At 45.7% G+C, this 18,344-nt stretch overlaps 1 protein-coding gene across 12 annotated transcripts in view; it reads left to right on the top strand.

The window, feature by feature from the left end:
• DNASE1 (deoxyribonuclease 1) overlaps positions 1-18,344 on the top strand; it is a 48,149-nt gene that overhangs the window by 7,496 nt on the left and 22,309 nt on the right. For 7 of the 12 annotated variants that reach the window (XR_001898014.3, XR_001898012.3, XM_021931709.2 and 4 more), the window contains exon 2: positions 16,955-17,099. The gene's annotated coding sequence lies outside the window, so the exon portion shown is untranslated. The other 5 variants (XM_017953144.3, XM_017953139.3, XM_021931704.2 and 2 more) reach the window with 5 other exon arrangements.

Raw genomic sequence — 18,344 nt, 5'->3', positions numbered from 1 at the left:
TCTTGGAGGCCGGGCGCGGTGGCTCAAGCCTGTAATCCCAGCACTTTGGGAGGCCGAGACGGGCGGATCACAAGGTCAGGAGATCGAGACCATCCTGGCTAACAGGGTGAAACCCCGTCTCTACTAAAAAATACAAAAAACTAGCCGGGCGAGGTGGCAGGCGCCTGTAGTCCCAGCTACTCTGGAGGCTGAGGCAGGAGAATGGCGTGAACCCGGGAGGCGGAGCTTGCAGTGAGCTGAGATCCGGCCACTGCACTCCAGCCTGGGCGACAGAGCGAGACTCCGTCTCAAAAAAAAAAAAAAAATAATAATAATAAATAAATAAATAAACTATCTTGGAGATTTTTCCTTATTACATATAAATCTATCATTCTGTTTAGCATTCTTAGATGTCATCATTTGGAGATATTCATACTTTATTATATCAACTATCAAGGGACGTTAGATTGCTTTCATTTCCTTCTACAGTGGCTAATGGTGCATTGAACATACTTGTATATACTTTTATGCAGATTTGCACATATATTTGTAGGATATTCCTGTGACATAAGTGGAATTGCTGGGTCAATGGATATGGGTAAATCAGACTGTTTTTGGGTGTACCCAGTTACCTCCTAAAGAAGCCGAATTGGCTGGGCGCAGTGGCTTATGCCTGTAATCCCAGCACTTTGGGAGACTGAGGCAGGTGGATCACTTGAGGTCAGGAGTTTAAGATCAGCCTGGCCAACATGTTGAAACCCCGTCTTTACTAAAAATGTAAAATTAACTGGGCGTGGTGGCGCACCCCTGTAATTCCAGCTACTCGGGAGACTGAGGCAGGAGAATCGCTTTACCCTGGAAGGTAGAGGTTGCAGTGAGCCAAGATCACAACACTGCACTCCAGCCTAGGTGACAGAGCAAGACTCAGTCTCAAAAAAAAAAAAAAAAAAAAATTGGAGGCTGAATCAGTTTCCATTCCATTAACAATGAATGTCTTTTTATTCATAATCCACACTCACAGAATATATTATGAAACATTTTGTTCTTTTACCATTTCAGCGGTTAAAAATTGGTGTCTTGTAGCTTTACTTTACATTTCTTTCATTAAGGAAACGAGTATTTTCTTCACATGATTAAAAGCTACTTGTTTACCTATGACCTCATGTTTGTGGGCTTTGCATGCTTTTAGATTGTGTGATTAATCTTTTTCCTATTGATTTGTAAGATTGTGTGATTCATCTTTTTCCTGTTGATTTGTAAGAACTCTATATTATGGAAATGGATCTAGTGTTACAATGTTACAAATACTTTTTCCCAGTTTTTATCATTTGTCTTTGACTTAAAAAAAAAAAAATTTTTTTTTTGAGATGGAGTCTCACCGGTTGCCCAGGCTAGACTTGAACTCCTCGGCTCAAGTGATCCCCCTACTTCAGCCTCCCAAGTAGCGGCTACGTGCTGCTGTACCCGGCTTGTCTTTGATTTTTAATAAAATTTTTTCCACATAGAGCTTTACAGTTTTTTTGTAATCAAATTGGCTTTTATGCACATACCTTCTTCCGGTGTTTGGCTCACATTTACATTCTCTTAATGATGTCTTGTAATGAACAAAGGTTCTTCAAAGCTGGAGGCATCATATTACCTGACTTGAAATTATCCTTCAAGGCCTCCTTTGGGAGAGTGAGGGGAAAAGATTGCTTGAGACCAGCCTGGGCAACATAGTAAGACTCCGTCTCTAATGTACCTGCCCCCCTCCCCCCCCAAAAAATTAGCTGGTCATGGTGGTGCACACCTGTGGTCCTAGCTACTCATGCAGTAACTAAAACAGCATGGTACTTGTACATATTTTTGTATCGTAGATCAGTGGGACAGAATAGAGAACCCAGAAGTAATGCCACTTTGCCTACAACCAACTGATCTTCAATAAAGTTGACAAATATGCAGTGGGGGAAGGACACCTTATTCAATAAATAGTGCTGGGAAAATTGGCTAACCATATATAGAAAAATGAAGCTGTACCCCTATCTCTCACCGCATACAAAAATTAACTCAAAGTGAATTAAAGACTTAAACATAAGACCTGAAACTCTAAAGATCTTAGAAGAAAACCTAGGAAAAACTCTTCTGGATATTAGCCTAGGCAAAGAATATATGACTAAGACCTCAAAAGCAAGTACAACAAGAAGAAAAATAGGCAAATGGCACTTAATTAAATGAAAAAACTTCTACACAGCAAAAGAAATAACAGAGTAAATAGACAACCTATAGAATGGGAGAAAATATTTGCAAATAAAGCCTCTGGCAAAGGACTAATACCTAGTATCTACAAGGATCTCAACAAGAAAAAAAAAACCATTAGTAAGTGAGCAAAGGCTGAGTGTGGTGGCTAACAACTGTAATCCCGGCACTTCAGGATGCTGAGACAGGAGGATCACTTGAGGCCAGAATTGGAGAGAAAGTAGGCAAAGGACGAGAACAGGTACTTCTCAAATGAAGACTTACAAGCGGCAAACAAACATGAGAAAGTGCTCAACATCACTAATCATCAGAGAAATGCAAATCAAAACCACAGTGAGATACCATCTTACACCGGTCAGAATGGCTATTATTAGAAAGTCAGAAAACAACAGATGTTGGCATGGATGCATAGAAAAGGGAATGCTTATATGCTCTTGATGGGAATGTAAATTAGTATAACCTCTATATAGAAAACAGTATGGAGGCCAGGTGTGGTGGCTCACTACCTGTAATCGCAGCACTTCCTGTAATCGCAGTACTTTGGGAGGTCAAGGCAGGCAGATCATTTGAGGTCAGGAGATCAAGACCAGCCTGGCCAATATGGTGAAACCCTGTCTCTACTAAAAGTACAAAAATTATTCGGGCGTGGTGGTGCACGCCTGTAATCCCAGCTTCTCAGGAAGCTGAGGCAGGAGAATCGCTTGAACCCGGGAGGTGGAGGTTTCAGTCACCCTGGACTGCCACTGCCCTCCAGCCTGGGCAACAGAGTGAGACTCTGTCTCACAAAAAATGGTTAGTGGCTTTTGTGTCCTTGGTTAGCGAGGTCTTCTCTACTTTGAGATTATAAAGTAATTTTCCTCATGTTTTCTTCTAGAGTTTTTATTTTCACATTCAAATTTTTATTGACCAGCTGCGTAAGGTGCCTGGTGGTGCTCTAGCACTGGCTTAGTGTCCCTCGTGCTGAGCTCTAACCTGTCAGAATGCCCTTGCTGCCGCAGCTGAGTTCACAGTGGCTGAAGCTCTTCCTGTAAGACCTTGAATCTAGCAGCCACTGTGTACTCCACATGGAGCAGTCCGACTGGGCAGACTGTGCCCAGCATCTGAGCATCTAGACAGACAGCCATTCCCAGTGGTGGCCCAAACCAGCAAACATTGTGTAACAATTTTTTTGCAGTTTTTTTTTCTTTTTTCTCTTTTTTTCTTTTTTCCTTTTGTCTTTTTTTTTTTTTTTTTTTGAAATGGAGTCTTACTTTGTCGTCACCCAGGCTGGAGTACAGTAGCAGGATCTTGGGTCACTGCAACCTCTGCCTCAGGCTCAAACAATCCTCCCACCTCAGCCTATATTCTGTTTCTGTAGCTGAGAATACAGGTTTGTGCCACCATGCCTGGCTATTTTTTTTTTTTTTTTTAAGTAGAGATAGGGTTTTGCCATGTTGCCCAGGCTGATCTTGAACTGGGCTCAAGTGATTTGCCTGCCCCAGCCTCTCACAGTCTGAGATTACAGGTGTGAGCCACCATGCCCAGCCTGCAATTTTTCTTACTCAAACCTAATGGGGGCGGGAGCAGTGGCTCACTCCTGTAATCCCAGCACTTTGGGAGGCCTAGGTGGGTGGATCACCACCCTAATCACCAGGCTGGTTAGGAGTTCGAGACCAGCCTGGCCAACATGGTGAAACCCTGTCTCGACTAAAATACAAAAGTTAGCCTGGTGTGGTGGTGCATGCCTGTAATCCCAGCTACTTGGGAGGCTGAGGCAGGAGAATTGCTTGAGCCCTGGAGGCAGGGGTTACAGTGAGCTGAGATTGCGCCACTGCATTCCAGCCTGGGTGACAAAGTGAGACTCTTGTCTCTAAAAAAAACAAAAACAAAAACTAATGGGGCTAGGCATGGTGATATATTCCTGTAGTCCCTGAAACTTGGGAGACTGAGAAAGAATTGCCTGAGCCCAGTGGTTCAGGGCCAGCTGGGGCAGTGTAGTGAAACCCATTGCTACAAAAAAAAATTGTTTAAATAAGCCAGCATGGTAGCACGTGCCTGTAGTCCCAGCTACTCAGTAGGCTGAAATGGGATCACTTGAGCCCAGGAGGTCGAGGCTGCAGTGAGTCATAATCATACTTCCGCACTCCAGCCTGGGCAACAGAGCAAGACCCTGTGTCAAAAAAATAAATGAAACAGCCAATACAGAATAAAGGTGCTAAAAAAGGCATAGGAGGAAATCTTCATGACTTTGAGGTAGGCAAAAAATTCTTAAACAGGGACACAAGCCACTAACTGTAAAGAAGTGACAAATTCTATGACATTAAAATTAAGAACCTTTATAAGGCACCATTAAGAGGGTGTAAAGGGCTGGACATGGTGGCTCATGCCTGTAATCGCAACACTTCAGGAGGCCGAGGCAGAAGGATCACTTGAGGCCAGGAGTTTGTGATCAGCCTGGGCAACATAGTGAGACCCCGTCTGTACAAAAAACTTAAAAATTAACCAGGTGTAGGGGCATGTGCCTGTAGTCCCAGCTACTCTGGAAGCTGAGGTGGGATAATTGCTTGAGCCTGAGAGGCCAAGGCTACAGTGAGCCTTGATTCTGCCACTGTACTCCAGTCTGGGCAGCAGAGCAAGACCCTGTCTCAAAAAAGGGTGTAAAGATGTCACAGACTAGAAAATGTGTGTGATGTGCACAGGACTAGCATATGTACAATAATAAAGGACTAATAAGAAATCCTAAAAAAAAAAAAAAAAAATAGAAAAACAGAAAAGAGACTTGAGTGGCCAACAGATATATGAAATGTTCAACTTATTTAGTCAAAGAAAATGCAAATTAAACCACAGTGAACGATCACTAAACTCAGCAGCAGCATGAATAAAATGAAGACAACTGCTAGACAATAGCTAGTGTGGTAAGAACTTCCTGTTTGAGCCATGGTTATTTAGCAGTATGTTGCTTAATATCAAGTGTTTGGAGAAGTCCCTCATTTTTTCTGTTACTAGTTTCTAGTTTAATTCCATTATAGTCAGAGATCACACTTTATATGATGTCAATTTTTAAAAATTTGTTTTGTGAGTTTTATGGCTTAGAATATAGTCTCTTGAATGCTTCAAACCTGAACACTTGAAAACACTATATATTTTTCTGTTAGGTGGAGTGTCCTCTAAATGTCAGTTAGATCCAGTTGGTTGATGGTGGTGTTCAGGTTGCTGATTTTCTGTCTACTGGTTCTACGTATTGAGAAGTGTTGAAGTCTCCAGCTTTGATAATGGATTTGTCTCTTCTTCATTTGTCAGTTTTTGTTTCATGTATTTTGAATCTCTTTTGTTAGATGCATATACACTTAGGATTATGCTGTCTTGATGAATTGACCTTTTTATCATTATGTAATAGCCCTCTTTTACTTATTTTATTTTATGTTTTTTAGAGACAGAGTCTTGCTGTGTCACCCAGGCTGGAGCGCAGTGATGTGATCAAAACTCACTGCAGCTTTGAACTCCTGAGCTCCAGCGATTCCCCTGCCTCAGTCTTCTGAGCTGGGACCACAGGCACATGTCACCATGCCTGTCTAAATGTTTTTTCTTTGGTGGAGACAGGGTCTCCCTGTGTTGCCCATGCTGGTCTGAAACTCCTAGCTTCAAGTGATCCTCCCATGTTGGCCAAGTGCTGAGATTACAGGCATGAGCTGCTGTACTCAACCCTCTTTATCACTGGTAATTTTCTTTGCTATGAAGTCTACTTTGCTTGTTTGACATTAATATAGCCACTCCAGCTATCTTTTGATTAGTGTTTGCATGACATATCTTTTTTTTTTTTTTTTTTTTTGGAGACAGGGTCTCGCTCTGTCACCCAGGCTGGAGTGCAGCAGCATGATGATGGCTCACTGCAGCATTGAACTCTAGCTCAAGCCATCCTCCCACCTAAACCTCCCGAGTATGGGACTACAGGTGTGTGCCACCAGGGCTGGCTAATTTTTTTAAATTTTTCTATGGAGACGAGGTCTCACTATGTTGCTCAGGCTGGTCTGGAATTCCTGGGCTCAAGTGATCCTTCCACCTCAATCTCCCAAAGTGTTGCATGAGCCAGTGCACCTGGCTTATATGTGTTTTCTTTTGTTTCCTGTGCCTTTGATATGATATCCATGTTCTTTTGCATGTGGATATCCAGTTTTCTGAGCAACATTTATTTAAAAGACTGTCTTTTCCCCATTGAATGGTCTTGGCATCCTTGTCAAAATCATTTGACCATGCATGCCAGGGTTTATTGCTGGGCTGTCAATTCTATTCCAATGGTCTATATGTCTGTCTTCCTGCCAGTACAATATTGTTGTGATTACTGCAGTTTGTTAGTAAGTTTTGAAATCAAGAAGTGTGAATCTTGAGTCTGTTTTTCTTTTTCTTTTTCTTTTTTTTTTTTTTTGAGACAGAGTCTCGCTCTGTCGCCCAGGCTGGGGTGCAGTGGCCGGATCTCAGCTCACTGCAAGCTCCGCCTCCCGGGTTTATGCCATTCTCCTGCCTCAGCCTCCCAAGTAGCTAGGTCTACAGGCGCCCGCCACCTTGCCTGGCTAGTTTTTTTTTTTTGTATTTTTTAGTAGAGACGGGGTTTCACCGTGTTAGCCAGGATGGTCCCGATCTCCTGACCTCGTGATCCGCCCGTCTCAGCCTCCCAAAGTGCTGGGATTACAGGCTTGAGCCACTGCGCCTGGCCCTGTTTTTCTTTTTCAACATGATGTTGGCTTTCTGGGGTCCCTGGAGATTCCATATGAATTTCAGCATGTATTTTCTGTTTCTAGGGGGAAAAAAAAAAAAGTCATTGGTATTTTGCTTCAGTTTATATATGAATCGGTAGCTCATTTTTGGGAGTATTGACATCTTAACAGTATTACAATATCTTGTCTTAACGATATCGTTCAACCCATGAAAGTGTGATATTTTTCCTTAATTATATCTTCATTAATTTCTTTCAGCAATGTTTTGTAGTTTTCATTGTATGAGTCTTTTACCTCCTTGGTTAAAATTCCTAAGTATTTTATTCTTTTTAATGCTATTATAAGTGAAATTGTTTTTATAATTTCCTTTTCAAATTGTTCAGTGTTAGTATATAGAAATGCAAATGATTTTTGTGCGCTGACTTTGTATCCTACTGCTTTGCTGATTCTCTTATTGTGATTATATTTTGTGTGTAATCTTTAGGCCTGGTTTTTCTGTGAATTGAGATAATTTTACTTCTTCCTTTCCAATTTGGATATATATTTTTTTCTTAATTGCTATGGCTAGAACTTCAAGTAGTAGGTTAAATAGTAGTGGTAAAGGTGAATGTTCTCATCTTAGAAGAAAATTTTTTAGTCATTCACTATTAAGTATGATGTTCAATGTTTTTTGCCTCGAAAACTTTTAGGCCGGGCACGGTGGCTCACGCCTGTAATCCCAGCACTTTGGGAGGTCGAGGCAGGCAAATCACCTGAGGTCAGGAGTTTGAGACTAGCCTGGCCAACATGATAAAATGCCATCCCTACTAAAAATACAAAAATTTGCCAGGTGTGATGGTGGGCGCCTGTAATCCCAGCTACTTGGGAGGCTGAGGCAGGAGAATTGCTTGAAGTGGGAGGCAGAGGTTGCAGTGAGCCAAGATTGTACCACTGCACTCCAGCCTGGGCGACAGAGCAAGACCCTGTCTCAAAAAAAAAAAAAAAAAAAAAAAATTGTAATAAGCTTTCTCAGGTTTAACAATGTAGGTTTTTCAAATATGGCTTTATGTTGAAATATTTCCCTTGTACTTTTAGTTTGTTGAATGTTTTCATTATGAGAGGATGTTACATTTTGTCAAATGCCTTTTCTGCAGCAATTGAGATGATGTTATGTGTTTCTCATTATTCCATTAATGTGGTGTGTTATATTGAATTTTGTAGGTTGGACCATCCATGCATTCCAAGAATAAATCTCACTTGGTTGTGGTATATAATCCTTCTAAAATGCTACTGAATTCAGTTTGCTAGTATTTGTAAAGGATTTTTGCATCAATGTGCATAAGGGATATTAGTCTGTAGTTTTCTTTTATTGAATGCCTGGTTCTGATATGAGAGTAATACTGGCCTCTTAGGATGAATTAGGAAGTATTTCTTACTCTCCACTTTTTTGGAAAAGTTTTGAGAAGGGTTGGTACTAATTGTTGTTTAAATGTTTGGTAGAATTAATCATTGAAGCCTTCAGGTCCAAGACTTTTCTTAGTTAGGAGATTTTTTATTATTGATTCAATCTGCTTACTAGTTACAGATCTATTCAGATTTTCTGTTTATTTGTGATTTAGTCTTGGTAGGGGCTTTTAAATTTGTTTGTTTTTAAAACAGAGTCTTGCTCTGTTGCCCAGGCTGGAGTGCAGCAGCACAATCTTGGCTCACTGCAACCTCCGCTTCCTGGGTTCAAGCGACTCTCCTGCTTCAGCCTCCCGAGTAGCTGGGGCTACAGGCACCCGCCACCATGCCCGGCTAATTTTTGTATTTTTATTTTAGTGGAGATGAGGTTTTACCCTGTTGGCCAGGCTGGTCTCAAACCTCAGGTGATCCGCCCACCTTGCCCTCCCAAAGTGCTGGTTTACAGGTGTGAGCCACCACACCTAGCCCTTGTTTGTTTTTGTTTTATGTGTGGGGTGGGGGGGTTGTTGTTGTTTTGTTTTTGTTGTTTTTGTTGTTGTTTTTGAGACGGGGTCTCACTTTGTTACCCAGACTGGAGTGCAGTTGCACGATCACAGCTCACTGCAGCCTCGACCTCCCAGTCTCAAAGCGATCCTCCCACCTCAGTGCCCCAAGTAACTGGGACTACAGGCCCACACCACCACACCTGGCTAATTTTTATACTTTTTTGTAGAGACGGGTTTTCTCCATGTTGCCCAGGCTAGCCTCGAACGCCAAAGCTCAGGCAGTCTGCCCACCTCAGTCTCCCAAAGTCTAGGATTCTGGGCATGAGCCACTGTTCCTGGTTCCGTCAGTTTTGCTTTATATATTTTGATGGTCTGTTATTAGGTGCAATCTGTTCATAATTTTATCTTCTTGCAGTATTGAACCTTTATATAATGTCCTTTTTTTAATCTCTTATTTTTTTATTTAAAGTCTCTTTTGTCTTACAGTAATATAGCCCTGCTCTCGTTCAGTTACTGTTTGCATGGAATATGTTTTTCCATCCTTTGACTTTCAATCTATTTGTGTCTTTGGATCTAAAGTGATTCTTTTCTGTAGTCCCAGTTACTTGGCAGGCTGAGGCAGGAGGATTGCTTAAGCCCAGGAGTTCAAATCTAGCCTGAGCAACATAGGGAGACCCTGTGTCTCTAAAAAATAAAAGTAAATATAAAAAAGTAAGTTTCTTATAGATGGCATATAATTGAGTAATGTAGTTTTCTTCCATGCTGCTAATCTCTATCTTCTGATTGGAGAGTTTAATCCATTTACACTTAGTTACTGATCAGGAAAGACATATGTCATTTTGCTGTTTCTTTTCTATATATACCTAATAGGATTTTATTTATTTATTTTTTTAGAGATGGACTCTTGCTCTGTCACCCAGGCCGGAGTGCAGTGGTACAGTCTTGGCTCACTGCAACCTCCGCCTCCTGAGTTCAAGCGATTCTCCTGCCTCGGCTTCCCAAGTAGCTGTGACTACAGGCATGTGCCACCACACCCAGCTAATTTTTTGGGTTTGTTTTGTTTTTGAGACAGAGTCTTGCTCTGTTGCCCAGGCTGGAGTGCAGTGGCAATCTCGACTTACTGCAACCTCTGCCTCCCAGATTCAAGCAATTCTTCTGCCTCAGCCTCCCTAGTAGCTGGTACTACAAGTGCCTGCCACCATGCCCAGCTAATTTTTGTATTTTTAGTAGAGAAAGGTTTCACCATATTGGCCAGGCTGGTCTCCAACTCCTGACCTCAGGTGATCCACCTGCCTCGGCCTCCCAAAGTGCTGAGATTACAGGCATGAGCCACCATGCCCGGCCACCTTACAGGGTTTTTTTTTTTTTTTTTTTTTTTTTTGAGTCGGAGTCTCGCTCCGTCGCCCAGGCTGGAGTGCAGTGGCCAGATCTCAGCTCACTGCAAGCTCTGCCTCCCGGGTTTACGCCATTCTCCTGCCTCAGCCTCCTGAGTAGCTGGGACTACAGGCGCCTGCCACCTCGCCCGGCTAGTTTTTTGTATTTTTTAGTGGAGACGGGGTTTCACCATGTTAGCCAGGATGGTCTCGATCTCCTGACCTCGTGATCCGCCCATCTCGGCTTCCCAAAGTGCTGGGATTACAGGCTTGAGCCACCGTGCCCGGCCCTACAGGGTTTTTTTTTTTTTTTTTTTTTTTTTGATTGAGATGGAGTCTCGCTCTGTTGCCAAGTCTGGAGTGCAGTGGCACGATCTTAGGTCACTGCAACCTCTGCCTCCCAGGTTCAAGGGATCCTCCTGCTTCAGCTCCCCTAGTAACCGGATTATAGGCATGTGCCATCATGCCTGGATAATTTTTGTATTTTTAGTAAAGATGGGGTTTTGCCATGTTGGCCAGGCTGGTCTTGAACTCCTGACTTCAGGTGATCCACCCACCTTGGCCTCTCAAAGTGCTGGGATTACAGGCATGAGCCACCACACCCGGCCATGGATTTTAAAATCTCTCATAACCTGCATTATTGTCTTCTTTTGTGTTTAGCTGGAGTTTTGTAGGTTTTCTTTTTTCTTTCTTTCTTGTTTTTTGTAGTAACATGTTTAATTATTTTCTCATTTTATTTTGTGTAACACTGTAATTTGAATTTATAGCAGTATAACTTGAGTAACATGCAACAATTCTGCTTCTTTATAGCTTCATCTCCACCCCTTTCAGTTGTCACAAAATTACATTGTTATATACTGTGTGCCCCAAAACGTAAACTCATAATTGTTTGCTCAGGTGTGTTTTATGGACCCAAATGTGATCTATCTTGGTGAATGTTCCATGTGAGATTTAGAGGAATGTGTATCCTGCTGTTGTTGGATGAAGTACTCTGTAGATTTCAGTTCTATCCCGTTGCTTGATGGTGCTGTTGAGTTCATTATGTCCTTACTGATTTTCTGCCCGCTGAATCTGTCCATTTTGATAGATTGGTGTTGAAGTTTCCAAGTATAATAGTGAATTCATCTGCTTTTCCTTGCAGTTCTCAGTTTTTGCCTTGAGGATTTTGATGCTCTGTTGTTAGCCGTATACACATAAGGTTTGTTATCTCATCTTAGAGAAATACTCCTTTATAATTTTGTAATATCTTTTTTCTATCCCTGGTAATTTTCCTTGCTCTGAAGTCTGCTCTGCCTGAAATCAGCATAGCTACTGGGACTTTCTTTTGATTCCTGGTATGTCTTTATCCATCTCTTTAATTTTTTTTTTTTTTTGAGACAGAGTGTCACTCTTGTCACCGAGGCTGAAGTGCAGTGGCGCGATGTCAGCTCACTGCAAACTCCACCCCCTGGGTTCAAGTGATTCTCTTGCCTCAGCCTTCTAAGTAGCTGAGATTACAGCTTTGTGCCACCACACCTGGGTAATTTTTGTATTTTTAGTAGAGACGGGGTTTTACCATGTTGTCCAGGCTGGTCTCGAAATCCTGACCTCGGGTGATCTGCCCGCCTCAGCCTCCCAAAGTGCTGGGATTACAGGCATGAGCAATCGTGCCCAGCCTCATCTCTTTAATTTTAATCTACCTGTGTCTTTATATTTAAAGTGAGTTTTCTGGGTCTTCTTTTAACATTTTTTGCAAGGTGGATTTACTAATGACAAATTCCTTTAATTTTTGTTCTTCTGAGAAAGTCTTTATTTCTCTTCATTTTTGACCCAACACATGCTTGGATCTTATTTTTGGATATATTCTGACATTTTCTATTTCTTATTTGCTTGAACATTGACAATTAAAACGATTATTGGTGCAGTTAGATTAATATCTGCCGTATTTATTACTGTTTTCTATTGCTTTTATTTTTCCCTTTTCTTTTTATTTTGGTCTTCCACTCTTTTCCTGCTTTCTCTGACTTTAACTGCACATCTTATATGATTACATTTTTTTCTCTCTTAGCATGTCAATTATGGTTCTTATTTTATACTTTTAAAAAGTCTTGGCTGGGCACAGTGGCCCATGCTTGTAATCCCAGCACTTTGGGAGGCCAAGGAGGGTGGATCACCTGAGGTCAGGAGTTTGAGACCAGCCTGGCTAACATGGTGAAACCCCATCTCTACTAAAAATACAAAAAATTAGCTGGGCATGGGGGCAGGTGCCTGTAATCTGTAATCCCAGCTACTTGGGAGGCTGAGGCAGGAGCATGGCTTGAACCCAGGAGGTGGAGGTTGCAGTGAGCCGAGATGGCGCCCCTGCACTCTAGCTTGGTTGACAAAAGCGAGACTCCATCTCAAAAAAAAAAAAAAAAAAAATCTTTGCCCTTGAGTTTGGTATTTACAGTTACAACTTATCCAATTCCACTTTCAACTGATGCTATACCACTTCATGGGTTGTACGAGCTCCCTCTAACAGAGTATTCCCAGTTCATCTTTACCGTCCCTTATGATATCCTTACCGTCCCTTATGATATTGCTGTCATTAATTTCACTTATTCATAAACCATAACCATTGAATACATTGTTGCTGGTTTGTTTTTGTTTTTGTTGTTGCGACAGGGTTTTTTTGTTTGTTTATTTGTTTTTGAGATGGAGTCTTATTCTGTCGCCCAGGCTGGAGTGCAGTGGCTCGATCTGGGCTCACTGCAAGCTCCCCTTCCCAGGTTAACGCCATTCTCCTGCCTCAGGCTCCTGAGTAGCTAGGACTACAGGCGCCCGCCACCATGCCCAGCTGATTTTTTGTATTTTTAGTAGAGGCAGAGTTTCACCATGTTAGCCAGGCTGGTCTCGAACTCATGACCTCGTGATCCGCCCACCTCAGCCTCCCAAAGTGTTGGGATTAACAAGTGTGAGCCATTGTACCCAGCGTTTTAAAATATTAATAATAGAGTCAGAGCGTTACTATGTGGCCCAGGCTAGAGTGCAGTGGCTATTCACAAGTACAATCCCATTACTGATCAGTACAGGAGTTTTGACCTGCTTCATTTCTGCCCTGGGCTTATTCACCCCTCCTTAGGCAACCTGGTGGTGCCTAAGGAGGGGAGGTCACCATATTCCCGGGAGGTCACCATTTTGATGCCAAACTTAGTGCAGACACTCAGTCCAGATAGCCCAGAACTCCTGGACTCGAGCTATTCTGCCTCAGTCTCTTAACTGGGTCTATAGGCATGCACCACCATGCCTAGCTCTTGCTGTTATTGGGTTGAACAAACCGTTAACAGTTAAGAGTAAGAAAAGTAGGACGGGCATGGTGGCTCACGCCTGTAATCCCAGCACTTTGGGAGGCCGAGGTAGGTGGATCGATTGAGCTCAGGAGTTCAAGACCAGCCTGGGCAACATAGCGAGCCCCTGTCTCTACAAAAAAATAAAATAAATTGTTGGCTGGTGAATTTTGTTAAATTTCTTTGAATAGTGTTGGATTTGGGTCTGGAATGCAGTTAAGTCCCTTGGAAGCAGCGATCCTTTAGAGGCGTCTGAGCTTTTCAGTGGGTCCGGTGCTGCTTCAATCTGCAGCTGACTTAGCTCTATTACTAAGGGTGATACCCTTCTGCAGAGTCTACTCAGTACCCCATGAGTTAGGACGTCTCTCCACAGTGGCTTGTGGGAACACAAAATATTCCCTGTGTGAACTCTGGGGATTTTTTTGTTTGTTCCTTCCTCAGGATTCTTTTCTGGGCCTTCTCATATAGTTTTTTCTCACCCAGGCACAGATCTGTTTTCAGCTAAAGACTCCAGGAGACCCTGGGCAGATCCTGGCTCTACCTCTCTGTGCAGCTGCCTCCTCCCCAGGACTCTGCCCTGCAAATAGCAGCAGCCTTGGCCTCCCTGACCTCTGAACTCTGTCTTCCCAACTCAGAGAGACTGCGGGTTCCGGCTGAGTTTCCCTCCCTGTGCTGCAGTCTGGAACCCGCCTCCTGGCTGTAACTGGTGCAGTCATAGGACGCGCTCTCTGGTTTCCCTTCTGTCGGAATCACTGTCCTGCACTGTCTTCCACCAACTGAAGACGAAAGTATGTTGTCCAGTTGTCCAGGTGTTCAGGGTTCCCTGTTGCTGCATCCTACATGAGTATATAAACTGAACAAACAGAACAGCCTGTCGGGAGCTTGCTGAGGTTTCAGAACAGGTGCTGCTGGCTGAGCTGATGGACATGATTAACACTCCCCTTCTCCTTTTAGTGACCACAGTGTGAACGGGAACAGCAAGATGGCAAAGGCTTGCTGAGTAAGTGGCACAGCGCCAGCCTGGGTAGCGGCCTCCCCAGCAAGTTGCATGTAACTAGCTTCCTGTGGCTGTCACTGCTGGGCCCAGCCACCTCCGAAGATCAGCGCCTCCTCTGGGGCTCAAGTGAGGGCAGGAGTCTGTCACCCATGAGCTCGCAAGGGCAGAGCCACTGTCCTGTCTCGACGGCTCCACCGTGACTCCTGTGGACTTTGGACAGTGGGGAGCAGGCCCAACAGGGCCACTCGTGTGTGGTAACTCTGGCTTTGGGTGGATCAGGACCAAGCTAGACTTCATCCCCAGGCCCCAGGTGCTGTTGCTACTCCTGCCCGAGACCCCATCCACGGCTGCAGTTGTGTGGCGGGGTGGCTGGTGGTGGCCAGCGTGGCCCTGCTGCAGCTCCATGCTGGGGAGGGACGTGGCCCCGATGAGCAGCCACCCCTCCATGTGGGCCACAGGGGAGGAGCCTAGGAAGCCACCCTGGCAAGGGGAGTGGACGCGTTTATGTGGTGAGAGGTGAGAACCAGTGCCGCTTCCCAGAGCCCTGTGATTCCTGGGGAGGCTGAGGCTTGCAGACGCCTTGCCTGCTCTCCTCCTGGGGTGCTTTCCTGTTCCCAGGGCTGGGCCCTTGGAGGGAGAATGCTCGAGGGCCCAGCACGGGCAGGCCCTCTGGGGAGCCGCTCATGGCTGGTGGGGAGTCTGGGGCACAGTGAGGGACGGCATCTTCCACCGATCCCAGGCTTGGGAGGCGTCTGTCCTGGAGGCCACCCCTGCGGGAAGGCCTCTTTTGTGCGACTCCTTCCCCGTGAAATGGCTTCTCCAAACAGTTCAGCTCCACAAGTGCCCTGAGAAAACACAAAGTGCTTTCTGCACGTGTCCTGGCCCCTAGAGAAGAGTTTGGTTACAGAGAAGGTGACAGCTCATGGCTTCCTGAGGGTAGGGCAGTGGGAGAAGTCTCCAGGGGAGCTTGGGGCCCGTGGCCTCCCACACCCTGGGTGGGGCTGCCCACTGGGAGGCCCACATTGCCTTAGTGTCCTGCACCCTGCCGTTCAGGGTGCCTGGGGGCTGGAAGGGGAGCAAGGGCCGGGGACCAGTGGCTCACAGGGACCTGGGGAGAACTGTGGAACCAGCCTTCTCAGCCATCCCACCCAGGAAAGGAGTGGGCGGAGTTGGAAGAAATACAGCACTGCCTTGGCCTTAGACCCGAGGGTGTCTATAGCCGTGGTGGCGGCTGTGTCGTGGGGGCTGCGTCATGACCCTGGCAGTGGCCCCAGGACTGTGTACCAGTGCAGACTAGCACGCAGTTCCTGCTGGGCTCGGTGTGGGAGCCCCTCCTGGCCGTGGAGACAGGCCCATGTCAGCCCCCCAGGATCTGTTGCCCAACAGCTCTCAATCTTTTGCTTGGGGCCTCTGTGTCACGTGGAATCGTTCTGAGTTCTCTGCTATCTGGCAGCATCGTCTTCTGAGCCCTGCTCTGACAGGTGCCTTAGTCCACAGACCACTGTGCCCTCCCATGTCACCTGTGGTTACTCCATCATCCTGCCAGGCCATGAGATGTGGAGGCTGAAGAGTCCAAATGGGACAGAAGCCTGTCCCCTCACTCCTTCCTCAGAGAGGCTTGCGTTGGGTTCACCCTGAGTAGGGGCGACCAGCAGCTGGAGAGAGTGGAGCTCTTAAACCGTGGGTCCAGAGCAGAAGGCCCCTCTGACACACCTTTCATCCAGCATATTCTCCATGAGCGCCTGCCACGGCCTAGGCCTTGCTTTCGGTGCTGCCGGCAGAGCCCAGCTCTCGTGGGGCTTGCATCTGACAGGAGAGTGTAACTACAGTGTGAGTGAGATGTGATTCGTGGTGAGGAATAGACACTCCGGGTGGAGATGGAGTGGTGGGACAGCATGTGCTCGCTGAAACTGGATGATACGAAAGAGGCTCTAGCGAAGGGAGGGACAAGCTGTGGAGGAGGCAGAGCACTGAGGGGAGGGACAGTGTGAAGGCCTGAAACTGTCAACATGAAGCAGGCAGTCGTGTCTGCAAATGAGCCCCATGGCCAGCCCTGGACAGGAAGCAGCAGTGATGTGCGGTTCTTGTCAGAAGCCTCTAGGGGCAGGGTAGGGGTCTGTATTGAGGACAGACACCCCCATTCTCTTTGAGGAGTTGTAGGGTGAGCTGGTGGAAGCAATTTCCATGTCCTGGCATGTGCTGTCTTGTTAGGACATCAGACATAACCCTAGAGTTCACATGAGGACGCAGAGATCTGTCCTAGAGGATGCTTGGCTGGGCAGAGGGAAACGGCCTTGTGTCCCTGGGGCACTCTCATTGTCCGGCGTATCTCTGGATGGGACAGTTATGGCTGGAAGGTGTCCTTGTGGCCTGTGCTAGTTGGACCAGCCTGACTGGTTATCAGTCCATGTCCTCACCCCCTCCCCTTTTCAATAACTCATTCCAGGTCCTGCAGGCTCTGCCTCTGGTGTGGAAGAGCTCACGGTGAAGCACTTCTGCCCAGGACCTGAGGAGCCGGCCACTGTTCAGAAGGCCCCAGCTTGAAGGACCGGAGAGCCGCCCAGCAGCATGACACAGGCAAGCTTTCAGAGGTGAGCCGCACTTCTTGCTCCCACGCGGGCCCGTCTTCCTGGGGCACTGGCTGGGCAGGATGCTGAGAAGCTGGGCAGGGGCGGCTGCTGAGAGGCAGGGAAGCCAGAGAGCTGCAGGAAATATCCCGGGGCTGGGAGACTAAGATGGGCGCTCGGGGTTGCCGAGGTGGCTAGACCTGAGGGGCCAAGACCCCTGAGCGAAGGAGCCAGAGAAGAGAGACGGACATTAGGAAGTGGTCGCTCTAGCCATCTGCTGATGAAGCTGCTTAGGGCAGAGGGGCAGAAAGTGGCTGAAAAGCAGAGTGGGATTTTTGGCAGTTTTGTGGAGTTAGAGAATAGATTGGGGCCTGTCAGGTGGAGGGCCCTAAGAAATATCCCAGGCTCTCATCTAGAACCAACCCTGTCTCGCCTGAGACAAGCCACAGCTGGGCTGGTCTTGACAAAGACTGCAGAGGAGCTCAGTGTCAGTGGAGTTCCTGATTCACTGTCTCACTGCTGCCCACCATGGAGGGGGTGGGCTGTCCCTGTCGGGGGACACATTCAGACCCCCTGCCATTCTGTCACACACAGTCCCTGACACTCAGTTGAAGACCACCAGGTACACTGGGAAAGGGAGCCAGAGGAAGAAGGTGATGGGCCCACAGGAGACTGAGATGCTGGTGTTTGGACATGGATTTTAGGATATTAATCACATCTATTTTATTTTATTTTATTTTATTTTATTTTATTTATTTTTTTATTTTATTTTATTTTATTTATTTTATTTATTTTAATTTATTTTATTTTATTTATTTTATTTTATTTTATTTATTTTATTTTATTTTATTTTATTTTATTTTATTTTATTTATTGAGATGGAGTCTTGCTCTGTTGCCCGGGCTGGAGTGCAGTGGCGTGATCTCGGCTCACTGCAAGCTCTACCTCCTGGGTTCACGCCATTCTCCTGCCTTAGCCTCCCAAGTAGTTGGGACTATAGGCACCCGCCACTACGCCTGGCTAATTTTTTTGTATTTTTAGTAGAGACAGGGTTTTACCATGTTAGCCAGGATGGTCTCGATCTCCTGACCTTGTGATCCACCACCTCGGGCTCCCAAAGTGCTGGGGTTACAGGCATGAGCCCCCACGCCCGGTCAATCACAGGTATTTTAAAGAATAGAGATGGCCGGGCGTGGTGGCTCACGCCTGTAATCCCAGCACTTTGGGAGGCTGAGACAGGCGGATCACGAGGTCAGCAGATCGAGACCA

Source organism: Papio anubis, chromosome 18, assembly GCF_008728515.1.
Source record: "Papio anubis isolate 15944 chromosome 18, Panubis1.0, whole genome shotgun sequence".
Classification (NCBI taxonomy): Eukaryota; Metazoa; Chordata; class Mammalia; order Primates; family Cercopithecidae; genus Papio; species Papio anubis.
Note: the sequence above shows the minus strand (reverse complement) of the source record. Positions and strands in the feature narration are given on the sequence as shown.